Genomic DNA, 21,233 nt, shown 5'->3' with positions numbered 1-21,233 from the left:
GCGACCTTTGCTTTGACTTACAGCGCATCAGATCATTTCTTTTCCTCTGAACGAATCAATCATCTTTGTTACAGGAACTGGTTTTCCCAAGCATTCATTGACAAAGTAGTCCCCTGTTTTACATTTTCTCAGTGTTGTATTCTGTCCAACCCATTAATGTGTTAGCCATCGAGGCTCTGAGATTGTAAAAAGATAATTTTACAATCCCAAAGCCCCGACTTGGATTTTAAAACACATCTGGAGTTACGGTTCATGTTTCTTTCTTTTTTGTTTATTTGGAACATTTTCTTTATTTCCTCCATTTATTTTTATAATAATAATTAGTGACATAGGGAGTCGCTGTTCTATAAGCGTTGGTACTGTGATAGTTTTGCAAAGTAATGCATAATAAGAGCATTATAAGGCTTCAACAGGCTACTAGCTTGCCATGACTGCTTGTACTTGTGTGTGTGTGTGTGTGTGTGTGTGTGTGTGTGTGTGTGCAGGTAGTTTGGTTTTACAGCCCGAGTAGCCGCCTGCTGCCCTTCGAGGATCAAAGGCCCAGCTCTGTCTGAAGTTTACAGTAGCTAAGGAAATGCAGTGGCCGTCAGGCAGGCGCACTAGACCTGTGTGAGTGAACCTCTTAAAATGTCGATGGCCTTCACTTCCATCAGTGTTACAACTCCCTTTAATTGAGTCCCATTTTCAGAGGTTATGTTGAATGCTGTTGAAGCCAGTGGAGAGTGATGGTTTACTGGAGATGGCTTCAGTGTAACATACAAATTCAATGTCACCATGAACTCAAATCTCATGATGAGTCGACAGCATTACATTACATCATGTGAATTTGGGTATTCATTTACTATTTCTCTGAACACAATACAATGTTGTAGCTCTCTGGGAACTTGTTTTTATAAACGCGTTGTCATGCAAATCACACATCACTTCATTGTCTAACCGGCTCACGAGATATGCAGTTGTTTAACAAGTTGTTTCCAATCCCTCCTATGTAGGACACGGATATTGCTTTGTGATTTATCACTGTTATAGAGAACCTCTTGGAGTGTTAGCACACAAATCTAGATCTAGAATTTATGATAGTTTCCACTATTACTGCAGAGACATCTGCCTACACACGGTGTCTGCTCTCAACACTCTAAAAGCATTCCTGGAGAGAGAAGAGCCTCTGCGTCTGTATGTGTGTGTGCTCTTTACCCTGTCTTGTAGTGATATGACTGCATTTATGGTGGGAGAATGGATTATGTCTAAGGTCAGTCTATTCTTAGCACTGTTTTAGACTGTTTGGGTTTAGCTTTTGCTTTCTAAATTCCTTGATAATTGGGGATCTCTGGGTATGGAGCCTGACAATTAGCTCCAACTATAAATAACTAGCTTACAAACACATGCACGCTTGTACACACACACACACACACACACACACCAATGGTACATTGGTGAAACTTTTTTAACAAATGGATTTTCTTTAACTGCTTCAGTTCAAAAAGTGAAATACTTTCAGTTCACTGGGAACAGGTCAGAAACAGAACATTTAGTTAATATGGGCTGCTGTGCTTTTCCAGGCAATATCATGTCTCTCCCAAAGCAATATCACCATCTCTCAATCATATAGCCTATGAAGTTGAGAAAAACTCAATCTCACCAAACACAAGATGCTTTAGCTCCCTATATTTAGTTGCACTTCTATTTCACACTCTCACATTGTTTCAAAGGATCAAATGTGTCCAAAAATGCAATATTGTTTCATCAAAGCAAAGGTGTTCATGTGTTTAGGCTTTACTCACCATTTAAGGTAGTGTACAAAGAGAGAATAGTGAAGCTTTGTCAGTGACGGCAGGCTTTGTAGTACTCTGTTAACGAAGCACACACATACTACATACACAGTGTCTCTCACACACACACACACACACACCCACTTCCACTCTGCTCGGGTCTTTGAAGCTTCTCTTCCTGGGTCCGGCTCTCTCACTGAGTGCGAGTGCAGTAAAAGGTGACGCATGGTCACAGCTCAGGTTGTGGCTGCTGCCTCTGCCTGCTCTGAGGTGTGAGTTGGAGGTTGGTAATGTTCATAAGTGTCCTTCAACTAATGTTATTACACAGGGATTTCTTCTGAATGCATGTCAAGTGTATTGAATTCAATATATTTAGTCAAACCTGATGGTCAGACCATGCTGACAGCTTTGTTTAAGTAAATATGAAGTAATGATGAAGCGTTAGAAGGGAAGTTTTCTTTATAACCAGCGTTTGGTTGGTCGTCGCTCTCCGTGGTGATGTAGGCAATTGCAGTGCATTAGGGCCGCTGTAATCGGCCTTGTTAGAAAATGTGAACTGGCGTTGTGCTCCACTGTCGGGGGAATACTCTGATCCCATCTAATGCAGGAACAGCTGTTAGGGATCACAGTCTTAACTGCTCCCCATATCTGTTCATGTTTCAGAAAAAGCCGTGCCTCGCTGACAAAGACATGCTCTGCCTTTGTGGCTTGAAAGGAGAAAGATGTTCTAAAATAAGCCCGTTGAGTTTCTGAGAACCGTTTATAAAGAAACCTCTAACTGAGTTCATATTTATAATTTGAAGCAACACTGCATGAAGAAAAGATACCAGCTGTTTACTGGGGCATAAATGAGTCATTTTATGCATTTTGTAATGTTTCCGTTTGATTTTGTATTTTACAAGGACAAGCGCCTTGTTGTGACCCCTCGTTCTGACAGAGTGTTTGTGGGTCTGTTTCATGAATGAATGAATTATAGTATATAGAAGTTGGGGTTATCTGTTGAACAATACATGGATTCTTGAATAATTCTCAAGAAGATAGCATCAAAAACATGGATATTATGCTGCTGCTGTCCCAAACGGCAGAAAGACTATATAAATAATACATAATCTTTGCAGAATATTTTCCTATAAATGTACACACACACAGTCTATAGCTTTTGGTCATTAACTCCAATTTTGAAGCTATATTGATGGTGTATATACCTTTTGTATATGTTAATCAGTCCTTTAGAATATTGAGAGGCCAGAAGTGTCCTGGTGTTAGTGGACCTCCACATTCACAACAGTCTGTATTAGTTGGCTGTTACAAGATCAAATACTCTGAGATAACCCCACTGTTAACACATCAATGGTTAGCTGGTAGTACGGCTTGGGAAGAAAGATTTGTTGTTTTGAACTGTCTCTTGAAGATTTTTTATAATATCAAGATGATGATGGCGTGCACATGGCCTGAAAATGCCGAGATTGTTTCTTGTGTGATTTAATTTGTTCACATCAATCCCGGCAGCATTTCCTCTGTTTTCTCCATTTATTTACATAATATTGAGGATTGGAACAACATGGATTTTACTTCCTCTGCCAGTGTGAGCCTGTTCATGTCTTTTCAGATGTGACAGCAATGTGAGAAGAACCACACTTTTACACTTTATAATCTCTCACGTAAAAGTCTATTGCATTTCTGCAACTTTTTTTGATTCAGTGTATCTTATTTTTAACGATTCAACACCCACTCCTTTTTGGTCTGGTCCGGACCTGAACTGCCAAATCTCAGAGAGAACTATTACGCGGCTCAATTGAGATACATTGTTTACTGGTGCTCCTCAGAGTATCAAGCTGGATGGAAACATATTGAACTAAATCTGGGCCAATCTCAACCCCAGGCCAGGCTAGGTGGAAAAGAATATACTGACCAAAAGAGGGATAATTCCATTTGAGAAGAATCATAGTAGTCAAAAAATAGAAATTGGAAGGAGACATCAAACCACTCACACATTTTCTGGACATTTCAAACATTCTGGGACAGAGTTATTCAGACTCTGGATGAGATCTTATGCTACAAGATCCCCAGGGACAGACGGACTGTGTACCTGAGACTGATACCTGGCGACATAATTCAAAAGAAGGACATCTACCTCTTTAAAATCCTGATACTCGCATGTAAAAAGACCACCACAAGGAGCTGGTTGAAAAGTGACTCTCCAAGTCCAGGACAGTGGCTGGACATTGTAGAGGAGATATACTCTATGGAGAAATTGACTCTTTTTCTAAGGATCAAAGCAGGTACCCATGAAGAACGCTGGGTAAAATGGACTGCATACAGGAAAAAGATGAGTAATGTTCTCAGCTGACCTGAAAAGAATGAATACAAAATTATAAACAGTGGTTGGTGAGCCCCTATTAATTGAAAAAAAAGAAAGTAAAACAAATGAAGTGGTGACAAACATTTTTACCTGCAAAAATGGTTTGATTCTGTCAATTTAAAAATTCCTTTGCACAAACAGGTGTAATGTTTGATATTTAAAGTACATTTACATTCTTACTTTAACAATACCAGTATCATCAAATACAGGCTACAGATGCCACAGTATATAAATCACATACATTTAATCTGACAATAGACAACTTTTGGGCTGTAATTTATCATTATGAAGTATTGATTGAAGTAGCTAGCACTAGCTACAAAAGCCACTTGATGGAATCATATGCTCATTTGCATTTTGGTGACGTTATAATTAATTTGCAATAACGTAGTGGTTGAGTCGGTTGCAGCAAGGCAGAGACTGCCTGCGCATGTGCAAGAGGAGATAGAGAGACCCTGTGCTGTTGGAAGCATTGGAAGTAGATACAGTGTAATATATTTTAATATTTGTTGATTTTACAGTAATACCATTTGGAAAAGCTAGAGTGGGAAAAGTTGAAAGGTTTTCTCCTGCAGCTATTGGACTAGCTCTGAGTATATCCACTATTTTGTGTGGATATTTTTTTTACTATATTTGGATATATTTTGTAGACTAAAAATGAGTGCTTGATGATAAGTTGATTATCAGAATTGGACAATCAAATAAATTGTGATTAAATCACTCCCAGCCATGTGTTACCTAAAGAGCGCTCCATTAAAAAAATTATCCTAAATGAATACGTCAGATAACTATCTGTTATCTCGGAGATTGCTGTCACGACCGGTTTCAGAACCCCAGTTGCTTTCCTCTTTGATTAAAAATACTTCCAGATGAGTGTCTCATTATTACTCCCTGTCCCTGTTCGTCATCGTTCTAAAGCCTCTTGGCTACGTGAGCTGGGTCTGTCTCTGTGTTTCCCCAAGCCATGCTGAGTGGTTTTATGATAATAGTAATAATGCGTTAAACCCCCTGTACGACATGCTTTTAAAAAACATACAAACAAACAACCTGATAATAAAATGCAATGGCTATTCTAGGTTCACCACTTTACATTTTAGTCTCTGTGGGAGGTGTGAGTCACACAGCAGGGTGCAGTGGTAAAACCATATGTGAGGTTCAAACACACCAGTGGTATTAACTGCATGAAAAAAGCCAGGTGTGGGGCTGCACTGAGCTAAATGGGGCACTTAATGAACTTGGCCTGAATCTGGCATTGGAGGGGGGGATGTGAAAAGGCAGACGGGATTCTGGGGTGCAGGTTCCCCTCATGCATGCATGCTTCAATTTCAACTGTACCAGAACACCAAGCTGTAAACATGTTTATTTTAGCTGTATAGTTGGGCAATTTAACAGTTTTTTGGCGCTTCGGCATTGGCTTCATTTCTCAGTGCCACTTGGTATATCACCAATATTAAGGGATTGGGATTGGGGCCCCACACATTTGGTCTGGACATCCATTAAAAGTTTATATTTACATTCAATGTTTATTACCTAAATGCACGCAATGCATGAATATTTAAACCAACATTAGTTTCTTCTTTTTGTTTACTTCCCAGCTGTCTAGCTTCTTTCCTGCCTTTTGTTGGCTCTGTGCTGCATCTTTTGTGTTGCACCTGTAGATCAGCAGAATAATAGACTGACCATTTAAAACCTGTATGGTGCATGCTTGCATGTACAATAGCCATGTCAGGTCCTGATCCCCATCAGGTGCTGGGTCAACTTTCATCGGACTGAGCTGCACATTGTCAGGCCGGTCACCAGCTTCAGCTACACTTTGTCAGCCTTAGCTGTAATGAGGCGCCGCTCAATTGCTTTGGTAATTTACATTCTAGCTGCCTTAACACAGTAGAAAAGGTTATTGGTTATCGGAATTTGCCTTTTCATGACACTCGTGACTGAGTCCTCTTTGCACTATGTAAACAGGAACTTCCTACTGCTATTAAATTTCTTTCATCACAAGGCAGAAACAATGTCTGGCACTTTGTATCATTGGGAAATAAATATATTTCAGGAGGCACATTTTTTCTGAACAAATTGTTGTTTAGAATCAACTTCTAGACTCAAGATGATATGGTGCACAAAATAGTATATTAGATATCACTGCTTTACAACTTCCACACTTATGAAAGTACACGATTGGCACTGGTTTTAGAATACAAAAATAAAATGTGGGCCGTAAAAATTAGAAAAAAACCCCCAAATGCCCCAAAAAATCATAATACATTAACAAAGAAAGTTAATGCTCTGTGAATCACTTATATGCAAAACGTAATACAGACAGCATGAGAGCAAGGGAGGCAATGAGCCGAGACACATCCAGACGGCCACAAGCCGCACACACACACTAATAAGCTGTCCTTCACTTTTGTATCTGCAGTGTTAATTAGTGAAAATGATAAGCAGGCAACAAGGTCTCATTGATCTCCCTCAAGCAAAAGGCCAAATAAGATTCCTTCTGGGGCAGAGCTTGTTTTGGATCCATCTGAAGGTCTCCTTAATCTTCTCATAGCTACTGGCTTTAGTGAATCCATAACCATAACACTGAGTCACTCAACTGTTCATTAGCTTCTGAGAGGAATGTCTGTGTCATGTGTTATGACAGAAGTAAACGAGCGCCAGTATTTTGTGTTTTAGTTTCATAACCCTCATTACAAAAGGCTGACAAGTTCATGGATTCATGGACGCACGCACGCGCACACACACACACACACACACACACACACACACACACACACACACACACACACACACACACACACACACACACACACACACACACACACACACACACACACGCGCGCCACACAGAGTTTATGTGCAAGGATTTCTCAGAACACAGGGCAAGGCAAATCAAGTGTATATCCATTGTTTTAAACAAATAATCTCAGGGGCCTTTTCGTGTTTATTTGCATCCACAAGTTAGTCATCAGTCACGTGTGTTGGTCCGAGTGGATCATCATGGTGATGTCATATGGAAGTGAATCTGCGTGTGTGTGTTTGCGCGCATGCCGAGGCTCGTCTACGTCCAAGTGATGTATCCGTGTGTTGTTGTTTTTTGACAAGTAAAGCGCAGCTGTCTGTGGCTTCTAGATAATAGCGCCTCTCAATCTCTGTCGTGCCTCCCTCTCTGTCTCATTGTAACGATGGATGTCTTTTTAATGGTGGAGGTGGGAGAAGCGGAGCAGAACTGGAGAACAGGAGCTGATGATGGAGGGAGAACACACGCATACTCTTGTGAATTCCTGATAGCAGCTAACTCGAGAAGAAGTTTCTCTGTCTGCCCCCCCCCCCCCCTTTGATTGGCCTTTTCCAGTTTGCTAAGTGATTAGACGATGATCTATTTTATGTTTTTTCCTCCATTTCTCCTAATTCCATCCAGCTTTTTATTTCTTCACCTTCATCTTGCACCGCTCAACATCCTTGGCTGAGCATTATTCTAGAGAGGGCGCACAGGTCAGAGCTTTTTGTATTTTCATTAAAGTGCTCCATCACCTGGGAAGCCAAGACTTCGCATAAGGGGAGAAGAGTTTTCTAGCGAGACAGAGATGGATGAACTGGGGTTGTTCGTGTGGAGAGCAGGTGTTGTCTGGAAGAAAGAGCCCGGTGGATTGTGTGTCTGTGTAAAAGTGGGTGCGTGTGTGTCCAACAGAGATCGTGTGAGGCAACATGCATGCGAGAGGCCAGGCCACAGGCCAGAGGAAATAACTTTTGAGATCAGTTATGTCCTGAACTGGCCTGGTTTACAACCAAAGGTGGGCTGCTGCCGTCCCTTGAGCAAAACATGTGTTTCTGTTTACCTGTGACATCTGCTGTGGTGAATTAGTCATAAAAACACTTGAAACATTTACTTAAAGCACGCACAGTGAGAACAGGTAACATTTTTTAGTAAAAGCTTGAAACCATTATGAAATTAGGAATATATGCAATCAATGTTTCTGCATTTTCAGTTAACTATGCATACTATTCAGAAGGTGTACAATGTAAAAGTAAAATATGAGAGGTAATGTGCTTCATGCATCTTTGTCACACGTTTCATCACTTAAAGTTCTAATGAAACAGCTAAAAGAGTGCTATTTTATTACGTGTATTTACATTTACATCCGAGGGTTTGGGTTTTCTTTGTGCACGTTGCTTTCAACAAAAGCGTCTGCCAATATAATTATTATAATAATTTATAAATACAAACATTGTATTTAGAGCTAGGGTCCCTATTTGTTGGCATCTCACCAAGTGTACAGGAGATGGAATAACCTTATCTAGAGGTCAGCTAAAAGCACTGCCATTTTATTTCTAGAAGATACAATTGCCCAAAACAATTATTTCAACCGTGCACCCCTGTAGAGAAGCCTGAACTGCCTGTCTTTCGGCATGCTTTTTTCATTAGCAAAAGATGACATCTTTCCTTCATTTTAGAAGATGACATGCTGAAAAGATGAAAACACTGAATACACAGTCCTAGCCAAATGGAGGGATAGCATGAGTTTACAGATTAGTCCTTCCCACAGGGCAGGGGGGGGCTGTTTCACAATGTGCTTTCACTCAGCCCATATTTTGAGTTGCGTGAGAGATTTCCATATCTCACACACTCTTGTAAATCACAATTGAACAGTAGTAACTCAAAGAATGAACTTCAAACCTGTCTGCTTTCAATTTGGGCCCAGGGGTCCTGCCAAGACTGGGGCAGGCTCAGAGACCACCCCTCAGCACAGATTTACTAGCCTCATCGTCACCTCCTAGGTCCTAGGGCTGCAGGAACACCTGCCCTGCTTTGTCACACAAGGACACACACCTCACAGCTACACAGATGGGGGGGGAGGGAGGGCTTCACATGGTGGAATATTTAGACCCTACAAAACACCCTGAATGTACTCTGAATATGTATTATTGTATTTATGTACGAAAAGTAAAAAGAAAAAAAAGAATAACGTAAACATGTAACAACTATTTGACTCCTTTAAGATCATTCTGTTTCTACTGTCGAAAGCAAAACGATATCACTTGTGCACACATGCTCCAAAATTCTGGCCCAAATAAATCTTTTAAATTTACACATTTCGTGCAAGCCACAAATATTCTCTTTCTCCAACACAGTGCTATCCTTGCTCAGCAATTGGACACACCAGGACTTCAAATATTCCTCAGTTTGCAGCCAGATCTTGTAACATGTAATGCGTGCATGAATCAGTTTACGAACTCATCAATATCTCTGCTGTGTGACTTGGATGTGTTAACACCACTCACCTGTGCCAAAGATAGTGCTGCCCGGGCCCATAAGCAGAGAAGATTACCGTGATGTTGAAGACGTGCTGTTAAATCCAGCTCACCACGGTGCTTTGCAGGTTTTTGAAATTTACAGTGTGGGTTGCCGTATCCCTTGAGGGTGGTCTTGCCATTGTGGTTTGCACAGAAAGTGGTTACAGGGCTCTGTTAGGACCTCTTTAAAAGAGCTGGATAAAACTTTCGGTGCAGAAGAATACACAGATACTGGTGTTGCAAAATGGCATCAGGATGTACATCAGCAGGATTTGTAAACTCACTTTGAAGAGGACACCAGCATATTTTTGGAGCTGTCAAATTAACCACTAGTTGAAGATCATGAGAACTTTGGGAGATTTAAAGGAGAGAGTGGCACTTATATTCTGACCCATCTCAGTTAAAAAATTGGAGGGTTCAGCACAAAAACAATGAATCACCAAAATCTCATAGCTTTTTTTTAAATCTTTGGAGCTCCTATCTTTGGTGACAAAAGTGTCTTTGTCAACCCAGTCATGTTTGAGGGTATGTTGATTTCTGGGTAAAGGTTTACTGAAAGGCAGTTTGATCCATGAAGATAAGTAGGATGCACCCTGGTGGCCGAGTGGTCTAGGTGCTGACCATGAACTTCAACATGTTTGCATCTGACATGGATGGTGACCTTTGTTGCATGCCATTCCCCATCTCTCCACTCATTTCCCTTTCTGGCCCTACTCTAAATAGAGGCATAAAATAACAATAAAAACAAACAAACAATCATGATGCAATAACTCTTTTGCAGATTAGTAGTTGCTAAGTCGTATAAATGGTACTGAATCTGATATTGGCCTAGTTTTGTACTGAATGCAATAAAACAGTTTGAACCAACAGTAGACTGAAGGGAAGATCGGAGGCTGTATTGTAACATCACAGTGCTTTGAACAGGGATGCAAATGCTTACAGATGTGTAATGGCCGTGTCCATTTTGTAATTGCAATGTGATTAATTACAGAATGAATCAACTACATTGTCAGTGAATTGACATCTTTGTGCTGAACTGGATGAAACAGAAGTCATAAAAACTCATAGAAAGTGCTCTCTCCTACTGTCATGTTTTTTTTTTAGATTAGATTTAGACTTTGGCAGAGTCATCAACAAGCCTGAGATCTCAGACTTTGCCCAGACATCCACACTTTGGCATGAAGACATAGAACATATCCCCGGCTGGCCAGTGATTGCCAGCCCATCAGGATCTCACAGGGATAATGTATCATTGAACTGATTGGGTCATTGGCTGTTTAAAAAGCAAATATCAAAGAATGAAAGCAATCACTATGTCATTATAATCTTTAATTTCACTTTTTCAGTTGTCCAGTAGCAATAGCACGGTGGAATAATGTATTGTAAGACATGATCTTGGGCAGAAACCACAAGGATTGTGAGACTATAAAAAAAAGGAGTCTAGTAAAGTAAACATTGTTCTGTGGTCTGGGCCAACCACACACCAAGGCCATGTGGGATGTCAGGAGGGCTTAAGCACCGGATAATGCATGAGATGACTGCGTTTACTGAGATAACCTGTAACAGCTAACTTCATCATACAGACCTGGCTCACACATGCCGAGGTTTTGATGTATATTAACACATTTCTTGGCACATCCCCCTCTCTCTGAAACTAATGACTGATTCCCCCATAGTTGACTATGTTACATAAAGACAAGCAGTAATAAAACAAACTCACGCTCTGTCTGTGCGACCATTGAGGGATGGGAGTCTCACATGAAACAGCGTGACAGAATTTTTGAAGAACCTGAATAATTAGCTTACATTGGAGCTAAGTAGGAACAGAGGGTGGTGGACTTGTGTTTGCTTTCCATTTTCAGCTCTGGCACAGATTCAGGCCACCTTGAAGAATCTGAAAACCATTATCCAGGACCGTTGGTTAAAAGTGCAGACTGTATAGGATATCACAGCGTTGTGCCTCACGGGGAGACAGAGTGATGAGGATGAAGATGGAGGGGGAGAGAGAAGAGAATGGGGGAAGGGAGGCATCATGGATGAGATATCGTGCAAGAAGGGAAGAAATTGAGAACAGAAGTTCAGCACGCCTTTCTGCGTAGACATCTCAATTACAGCCAGATCGCCATGACATTCATGTGAGTGTGTTCGGTTTCACAGAAACAAAGGCATCCTCACAAAGTGATGTAATTCAGTGCGGCCGTTTGTCCATCTGAAGTTACCTTCATGGTTGTCTGACACACCACCTTTTGCATGCAACGGCAGATTAGCTATAGACAGGCCTGCAGACAGGCTTTTCCCCTCTATTGTCTCTTCCACACGCACCCACTGAACATGCATAAAGAGGGGTCACGCACACAAAGACAACATCAATCGCTCTCTCGTGTGGCTCTGAGCAAGCTGCTGATGGATTCCTTTTAAAGGGAGCTGGAAATAAAGATAGGTGTGGCTAAATGTGGGTCTGTGAGTGTGACCTGATGGGAGCTTCTTTAATGTGCGTAGTATTTGCTTTGGCTTCAGAAATGTGTTTACTGTATCTACGTGTGTGTGACTGTATCAGAGAAAGCAGGTCAGATGGTGTCATTGTGACCATGTCAGTCAGCTGATCCCTTTGTTGAAGAGCCAATAACATTTTCTTCAGTGGAAATGAACAATATGAGAAAGCAACACTGATGGTCTACACTGTTCTGAATCACTGAGTTAAGATAATATTACAGCTCTTCAGAATCAGAATCAGAACCATTTATTGGCAACAATACACAAAGACATAGAATAAAACAATACACCAATAAGATAATACAAAATAAAAACAATAATGTATAGATAAATATGGTAAACAACAAACACAGTACTTCCGAACAAGTATATATTATAAAAAAAATATATTCAAATTGTATATGTGCTGTTTAGTTGTTTCTTATCCTACTGGTTTCGTCAAGGCCCCAGCTGGGAAACAAAGGCATAAGTGGTGCGTAAAAAGTAGAGTAGACTGAGACTCCCATCAAAGTATTTAAACTCAACTTTTATTAGTCTTGCTCTTTATTTGGATCCCTACTGTCTGGTTGCTAGTGTTCTAGTGGCCAACAAAGAAGAAGAATACACAAATGAAATAAGCAACAATTTAAACAAGGAAAAACAAACTCAGTTGTCTGATGCAAATTAAATAACTTGAAAATTAGACATTGAAATATAAAACATGCTGTTGAAAAACATTAAATAATAACTCAAACAAAATAACATCTATATTAGATTCATCTATATTTGTTTTAGCATCTATGGAAATCTACTTTGGCTTTGTGGGTTGCATATTTCAAACAGAGGAAGCTCTTTAGAGTTTTGATAAATATGCATATTTGTGTTTGTAATAAGCAGTGGTCATGTCTGCAACCATATTTTGTGATTGAATGAATAAAACCTCCAATTGGCTCACCTCCCACTAGACACCAATAAGGCGTCGTGAAACACACTTCATACAGACAAGCGGCTTTGGTACAATCGGCTTGAGGACGGCGTATAGGACACGTCATACAATCTTGCCAAAAACAAAATCAAACTCACCAAGCTGTCTGCACGCTTTGCAGCAGCTGAGTTGTGGCAATGTACAGCTGTGTGTATTGGTCGATCAGTTAGCTGTTGTGACTGTGGGCATAGAGAAGAAGATAGGGGGCCGGAGATTCACTCAGCTGTGTTTTCACTGACCGGCTGTGGGCCTGTTCAGAGTATTGAGTGAGGAATCATCAGGCATGTCAATGGCAGTATGAAACAGTATGGAAAAGGTGGTTTGAGAAAGTGTGAGTCACCGCAACCACAAGAGGTCCTTCAGCATGCAGCCATAACTATGCACCCAAAAGAGTGTGCAGTTTTCTGCAGCAGAATAATAATAATAATACATTTTATTTGTATTGCGCTTTAAAAGGTACTCAAGGCACTTGATTAACCGTGGACAGACATTGAGGTGCACACTCCCTCACTATGGACGCACGCACACTGATCGCACGATCCTCCTGTCGGGGGCTGACAAACAATGTATACGTTTTTAACATGTGATATTACATAATTAGCTTCCATTAAACTGAAAGGCTTCATCACCAAGATACGATAGCTGAAGAATATTCAGTTACTTATTGAGGGGATTTCAGGTCAGGATTTTGTGAATTTTGTTTAAAACAGCAAAAAGTTGGTTTGTCTGTGTAAGTGTAGAATAAATTGAAGGAATTTCTGTAAAGAATTATTTAGAAAATATACAGCAAAGAAATGTATATCATGCGGAAATCCTATGCTAATCAAGCAGGTCATGACTGGTCAGATTTGGTTTCCAATTTCAATTGTGGAAATCTCTGGAAATCCTCTTGATACCCAGGGATGTTGTCGAAGTATTCTCCAAGGAGAAGGAATGGAGTCCAGGTTGATTTTAAGAAGCAACTTATCCCCCTTTAATGAGAGGAGAGTAGAGCGATATCTTGTAGAAATATTAGATCATTAAATGAGATCATTTTAAAGTAATCATCCCTTGACAGCAATAATGACAGATCCTCAGCAGTCTGCCTCCGACTCTCACGCTAACACGCTGAAGTAATTTAAAGCCTCTTCTTCTAAAAGGATTTGTCTGACACTCTGTTCGTAGACACTTTGACAATAATATACTTTCTTCATGATATGCCGCATTAGGTAACGAACAGGTAAACAAAAAGAAGTAGATGCTGGTACAAATTATTCAATGCCATACATAAGCAACTTCACGTCACATTTGACAAGTAAAAAATCTGTCCCTCCCAACAGAAACAAGTGCAAAGCAGTCTCCAAAGGTTTTTATTTTTGTTTTTTTTAACTGACCACCTGCAACCTGCATATATCATGCTAGTGCCAGTTAAGACATAAAGTAAATGAAAGCCAGACCTGTGCTTTGGGGTGTAGTGAGTGTTAAGGGGGGGAAGTGTAATGGGAACGTTGCACACTCCCTATGCACTGTACACAACAGTCATTAGGTAACCCATCTGCTCAATGCTCGCATGCTAAGCTGTAATTTTCTGGTTCTGGTGTGTGTGTCTGGGTTTCTGTGTGTGTGTGTAGGGGCGCGCGCGTTTGTGTGTGTGGGAGGCCAGTAGTGGCGGCTCGGAGTTGAAGAGATGCTTGTGTATGTGCATCTACTGTGTGTGTACGTGTGTATGTGTGTGCGTGTGTGTGCGTGTGTGTGCGTGTGTGTGTGTGTGTGTGTGTGTGTGTGATTCTGCTATTATCTGGATGTCATCATAACCAATCAGGGCCTGATAGTATCTTCCCTCCCCCTGCTCCTCTCCCCAGCCAGAGTCACGAGAACCGAGAGTCTCCTTTGACCACCACACACACACACACACACACACACACACACACACACACACACACACACACACACACACACACACACACACACACACACATGCTGACACATAGACACTGCATCATGGTTTCACATTTTGTAGGTAAACATCTCCAGATTGATGAAGCAAGATGGAATTCCCGCCTTCGTGGGAAATGTGCCCAGAACCATTTGTAAACGCTTTTCGCTGCCGCCTCCTAACTCTTTACAGATTGTAAAACTCTGGATTTCTATCGTAGGTAGTACTCTGCTGAGGTTCTCGACTCTTCTCCCTGTGGGTTGTGAGTCGTGACAGACCCCCAAAAAACACAGTCACGCAACAAAAACCCATTTTATATTTATCTTGTTGGGGCTGAAACCTCACAGGTTTGGTCGCACATATTCATTTCCATGGTATTCTGAGGACATAGGTCATAGCCTGTTACTTCTGTGTAAATATGTGGTGAGCAGACTTCAACATAATATAGACAGTTTGCATGTAGACAACACTGTGAATGATAAGGATTGACTTTATTGTGTTGTATGTTACGAATTAAGCTCATGACTTTACTCCAGGGCAAACAGTGCTGTTTCCCCTTTACAAGCAGTCTAAAATCACATGGAGTGATTTTAGAAGTTGGCAGTCGGCCAGCCTTTACCATGGACACAGCTAAAACTGAGCCATATGCCAGATCTAAATCAGTAATACATTGTAATAACATGTGTTTTATTATACTTAGCACGAATATTGTGCTCATAAATGTGAATGTTGTGGCAACTGAGTTAGAGTTTAGAAAAACGTCTGCACGCAAAGCGTCATGTGATGCAGCGCTGGCTCTGTTATCGAAAACACTCGTAACAGCCTTAGCCCCACACCATGTATTGGTCCCAGCTTCAGCGCCAGTCTTACTCCAACTTAAGCCATAGGAACTAACTGATATGGGACCACAGAAGAAGAAAAACACTGAATACTGAACTGCTGTTTTCTCATTCCCCTCGTTATTGGATTGCCTAAATGTTGAAAATGTGGTTTCGTTGTGGGTTTAATCATGTCGCTTGTAAAATGTCTCTGTTTACGGTGATCTGTGACGGACTTATTACTGTGAGTTGATGTTTTTTAAAGTGTTGAGGAGGCTGTAGATCAGAGCCAGACACGACTCACATCCCAGCAGTGATGCACCAATGAACTAAGTCAGGAAGACACATACATGGGCACTTGCATGTCTAAAACATAAACAAGGCCAGAGCCAATGAATGGCCATCAATCCACACTATGATCAAGATGTTTTTCTCCCTCTTAAGTGCCTTTCCTAGAACTGTAATTTGTTCCATTTAGCATTGAGGGCACTCAGAGACAGATAAGGTACATCAAAGTCTCTCAGTGGGGACCCCAGTTCCATGGAATGGAAAGTTACTATTTGTGACTGACTGGAAAATCTCACATGCCGCCCTGGTAGCAGACCACCAGTCTCAGCTCACAATATGATGGACGACTTACTTGTTGAGTAATGAACAAAGTAGATCCTAATGGATGAATGTGCAGGCTTTTATTTGATCCGGGGGATGCTCATAGACTTAAACCTTGACATAACAAGGTCAGACACACAGGGCTATAACAGGCTTTCTATTGCTTTGTCTTTCTCTGCCAGCATGCTGTCAGCTTGCAGGTCCCCGGAAAGTTTGCAAGGTGTGTGTGTGAACAATATTGTTAAAAAAACAGAAGGTTGAATCCTGGATACATTTGTGTCTAGGGATTATTAACTATATATTTACAGCACACATTACAGAGAGCTAAGGAACATCAGAGCTGTACTGAAATTGATAAAACCGGAACTATCACTAACGCATGGAGACATACAAAGAATAGGCATCAATGCCGATGCGCGAGGGGAACCACACAGAAAGCATATAAGTAACAACGACATCGTTGTCATTCCAAAGCTTCATACGGCTCCTTCAACCTTTCTGCCGAAAGAATATTATAAAACTATCGTAAAGCGTAGAAGATTTTCCTCAACAAAGAACTCCATACTGTTGTTATATTATTAGCTATCTTTTCCAGTGAATACGTCACAATTAGGCCTGATAGCACAATAAAGCCATGACGGCTGCAAACCAGAAAGAAATGACAAACAATATACATAAAATCAAACTACAAGGTTAAAGTTGCACAAAGAGAAAGAGACCCCGGAGGGGATAATAATCCATCGATAGCACACATGCTGAGGACTTTCAGAAATGTGTTCTTTATTTTATCTATATTTACAGTGGGAGCTGAGATACATACAAGCCTTTCAAAAGTGACAGAGGTATGCACAAGTGGAGGTTTTATTACTCCATCTCTAAAGCAAGCACTTTCACAGCTGTGGCTCCTTTGAGCTTGGTTGTCCGCTCAGGGCATTAATCACTCTGCTTAGTCTGACAGGTCAAAACTGTGACAACAGAAGTTAACTTCATCGCTACGGCCCCACTGTGTATGAACCAGCATCCTGCCTGCCAAAGGATTTGACACTACCTCATGTTAATGAACACATATGAAGGGTCACCCATCCTCTTTTTGACTGGCACTAACTGTGGTCCTGTTGCTTTGCATGAACATGAAGTTGGAAACCTCCAATCCCAGAGCCTCAGCCTGAGGCATTTGAAATATGTAAGGTCATCTGACTATACCCTGTCTACTGGTTTGATTTCCGAAACCAAAGTCACAGGGCTGAATGCACCAGGAGCGAAGGAGAGGAGAGTCCCATCCTGCACTCTGCGTCCTGGATCTGACAGAAACGCTGGACTTGCTTTTGTCCCACATTTGTTTTTATTTTCATCTGCAGAGGAGAATGATAAAAACAGTGCAGCTTCAAACATTTAGCCTGCCATCCCATCAGCGAGTGTGGGTGGGATATTCTGGTGCTCTGTGCTACAGGGAGAGCTTTGGCTGGCTGGACTTTGTGACATGTTTGCTGTCATGAAGCAACAATAAATTCTTTCCAACTTTCCTTGTAATGTACCAATCAAGTAATAGCATTGCCTCGTAAAGGGGGAATTGCTCTGCTAAAAAAGATCCCATATTGTAAAAAGTGAGATATACATTTTTTTTAACTGTGGAAGTATTGAAACATTCAATCCATGGATTAATACACACAGCTCAGGTGTGTTCAGAGAGACGGTATGAGAAAAATCTAGTTTTTAATTTAACAAGTATGATCCTGAAAATGAGCATTATATATCCTCAAATTGGTCAATGCAGGGGCGTCGTTAGGCCTGTTTTAGGGGGGGCTGAAGCCCCCTAAAATGTTTTTCAGCCCCCCCAAATAATTTGGCTTGGTGATGTCATTAAATTAAACTATTGTTTCTCTCATGGACAAGTTACAAGTTTGTATGTTTTCGCCCCCTTCAAATTATGATCCAATAGCCTACTTAACATTACAGCACTAGGACCTTGGGGAGGCTGCTGCGCTGGCTTTCTCACTCTGCCAAGTAACGTCTCTAATCAACCACAGCAGGACTATACCAAGTAGTTTAACTTCAAGTAAACTATACCAAGGAGTACCATCATACAATATTTATCATTCGATAATTTTTTTTGTGTTATTCATCTGTTTTTCTTCTATTGAATGGTATATTTGACACTGAACTAGTTCATCTTTATCTCAGTGATAGTATCCAAATGAGCATAAAATAGCACTGGGTTGTAACTACACAGACAAGAAAGTAGATGTAAATGTTGATCAAAATCTTATTCCCTTCTGCTCAAAATAAAACAAGTAAACAACTCAAACGTTGACACTGTCAAAGGTATTTCTCTTCACAAACCACAGCACGCTAGCGTGTGATACAGAGCGGTCGGACTTGGCTGCTGGCTGTTTCAACTCTTGCAAGTTTCCTTTCATCTGAAATAACAACCCCACTTGATGCAAGTTGTTGCATAAAATTGAGACACACTTCTACATACCTTGTAAAAATGAAAACAGCAACAAACAAAAAAAGGAAGGGAGAAAAACAAACAGGCTAGTCACGCATCTTGGACAAGTTGAGAAGTGAGAGCAGCTATGATGACATCAGGGTAGTTTGTACAAGGTTGGCAACTGCAGACTCTCAGAGCAGTTAACAGTACGTGCATGCAAAGGCACACATGATTAAACAGGTGTGTATATTAGACCATATGTTTTATATATATATATATATATATATATATATATATATATATATATATATATATATATTATACACTATATGAATATCTATGTGTGATTGTGCGTGCATTTGTGTGCATGTATGAGTAATGATCTACAAGGAAGTTGGCAGCACTACAACAAGGGTCCTTGTGTTAGCACTTTAGTGGTGCGAACCAGAGTATACAAGCAGGCAGCCTGCTGAGAGAGGTACACATACTTTAGCTGCCAGTTGCCATGCTGGTAATCTATTAAAGACTTGTCTCGTGTTTAAAGAACTGTCAGAAATGAGATTATATTAACTCTGTTCAGGCTATTAGGTTTGGCATAAAACTGTTTTTGGCAACCAAAACTTAAACGGCTTATAAAACCGAGTGTATACATTGACGCCAAGGGAATAATATCAACGTACTAATTTTATCAGATGAATCATCAAAGATTATCTAAAAGGAGAAGGGCTGCTCGGTGGTGTTTATAAGGCTTAATACCACACTTGTGGATCTCTAAATAAGGTGAGTAGGTTTAAATGAGAAGGTTAAACATGATGAACTTGTGTTTATCACACCATCCTTCTGACTCAGTCAGATAAATACAAGTCTTTGGCGCAAAGTTGGGGCCTGAGATAGAGTTGTATTAAGCTTTGCCCTTCAAGTACTAGAGTATTGTCCCACCGCAACTGGGGAATTATTTCTTTCAAGATTGCCAACGTGTTGACAGATCAGTCAGTCTGTGGCGATAACAGTGTATTTCAGGTATGTGAAGAAGTCAAATGCCATATAATTTGAGGGATTTGAGTGGGCGTTGTGATGACAAATCAGGGTGCACCCATGTGTCTTTTGTCTCAAACCCACAGTTGTTTTGGTGTTGATGATTCCAGCAGAGAAGCGCTGCTCATTTGTTAAAGCCTTTGTGTTGAGGCAAACCCGGCTCGACTAATGAAATGTTGACAGACTCTACACACGCACCACTGTTGCATCTCGTGTATGCAACACATGGGTGCGCTCATACTGTATCATGTCACTAGAGTCTGCACGCACACACAAGTCACTATCTGAATGTTGATGGAGAGCGATTAGAATATTTTGGTCAGCCACAGTAAGACTTGCGGTAAGAGATGCCATAACTTTATCGTTAAGTGCAAACATGATTGATAATACGGCTGGGGAAACGACACTGTTCATGACACATTCGTACTAACACACTCCCAAAAGCGATATAGCTTCAGAGATTTTTAATGCTTTCAAAGTTATAGCTCAGTCTGTGACTGCATTTTCTCTCTAGTATCGATGTTGGTGACTCATGTCTGGATATTGTAAATATTATGTCCAAGCTGACTGCGTAAGATGAAGGACTTTAGTTTTTCACCCACACACTTATCCGTTTTTTATTAAATAAATGTATTACACATAACTTGATGACACACAAGCTGATTGCGTAGATTTTCGGAACAGGAGCGTAATCTCTTCAGTGATAGGGAATCTTTCAGGGTTCCATGTAGAATGAGTCCCTGAGTGAGGCAGAGAGGCTGGAGAGGGATGTAATGCTCCCAACGGTCTCTCTGTGTGGCAGCCAAGACTGTTGAGGGAACAGTCACAAAATCCTTTTGACATGAATCTGACTCATGGGGCCAACTAAAATCTGACACCCCACTTGAGTTCATGGTATTTTTGCAGTGAAGGAAATTGACAAATTATATTTCCTCAAACACTGGTATAAATTCAATTTGTATATACCTTTCCAATTTTTTTTACGTGAACTTAACATTTCAGAGAGGAATACTGTATTTTTCTTGGCTTATTTGACAATTATGGTGACGAGTTATTTTACAGATAAAGATTTTGTATATACAAAACATAACAATCTTATCAAATATGGTTAGTTTTAGATTAAAATGCACAACAATATATGAAGTAATTAAATCAGCTCCACCCAATCAATTAACAATAATGTGTTATTGTTTCTTTTAAATAATTGTATTACATTTAGCTGATAACAGTTTTGCATTTTTGCTTGAGTATGAGATCTGAGTACTTCCTTCACCACTGTAATATGTGAGAAAAAAACTATTTTTTTTTGTCTGTAAAATCTATCATATCATCAAACGTTTCAAATTAGCCTGGTGCACTGAGATACATTGGTACTTTGTTAGTCAAGTCGTGTTTTTTCCCCGTGTTTTTATTACATATCTACATTCATGTTTTTAATTTGATGTACATAGTATATATTTGTGTAAAAGAGGTATATTATTTATATTTATAACTATTTAATGTATATTTCAAACCCTGATAATACTAATACAAATAACTCTACTG

The sequence above is a fragment of the Taurulus bubalis genome (assembly GCF_910589615.1).
Source record: "Taurulus bubalis genome assembly, chromosome: 4".
NCBI lineage: Eukaryota > Metazoa > Chordata > Actinopteri > Perciformes > Cottidae > Taurulus > Taurulus bubalis.
Note: the sequence above shows the minus strand (reverse complement) of the source record.